Consider the following 1,174-nt stretch of genomic DNA (forward strand, 5'->3'; position numbering starts at 1 on the left):
ATTTCCAAGGAGTTAAAGAGTTCGGCCACATCTTGTGACGTAGGGTCAACAGAGTATTGAGTCTCGACTTAGAGCATGTGGTGGCAAGCCACTGCATCTTACCCAGGGAAACTCGTATCTCAGATAAAAGAAGTGCATAAGCCACATGATCATTCATATTCATCATGGCTAGCCAAATCATCATTCATATTCATTCATTTTCATTCATTCAATTTCATTAAGGCCATATACCTCATACATACCCCATTTTTGCACTTCTCATTCATAACTCACCATGTCTCAAACTTTCTTCACCTCCAAGTTACCCCCTTTTCATAGCTTAATCTTTTCACCATACTTAAAACTAATATTTAGGGTCTAAAAGAGTAAAAATAGATGTTTAGAGGTTTAAAATCATGTTTAAAATACAAAAACTCAATTTTCTGAAAAATAAGTTCCCACGTACGGACGCTCGCTCCCGCGTATGCGGAGCATCAAATCCGAATGAAATGCGCGCGACGCATGCAAGTGTCTGCGTACGCGACCCCTTAAATCAACCTCCTCGCGTACGCACACACCCTCTCGCATACGCGGGGCATCAGACCCAAATGGAATGCCCGCGCCACGTGTGGTGCTCGCGTACGCGAGTTCTGCAGAATGGCTAAAAATTTTAAGTGCTGTAGAATTTCACTTTTACACACCAAACTTTCGACGCACATAAAGTTTTCGTAAAAAATTGTTTTTCATCCATTTTTTGAACAACATAAATTTCACGAAGCCAATTTTCATATAAAACAAGTTTGGAAAAAATTGGGGGTTCGAAAGCCGAGTTATGGCTTGCCGAAGTTTGGCCAAAAATTCAGTTTTTCACAAAAATTCTCCAACTTCTATTTTACCAAAATCATAACTCATTACCAATACTCCAAACCTTCAAACAACACCAAAACATACCAATCACATCTTATCATTTCACATTCATATCATAACACTCCCATAAACAACTTCACCAATTCCAACCCCTACCATTCACATTTAATGACACATCTATACTCAATCATCAATATATCATTGTTATCCAAAATAATTATTATTTCATCAACCATTCACCACATCCAGTTAACAACCAACATACCTAATACCCACATCAAACAACATATAATTCAATAACCAAAACTACCAAATGTGCACCAACATA

This window comes from Arachis duranensis, chromosome 2 (genome assembly GCF_000817695.3).
Source record: "Arachis duranensis cultivar V14167 chromosome 2, aradu.V14167.gnm2.J7QH, whole genome shotgun sequence".
NCBI lineage: Eukaryota > Viridiplantae > Streptophyta > Magnoliopsida > Fabales > Fabaceae > Arachis > Arachis duranensis.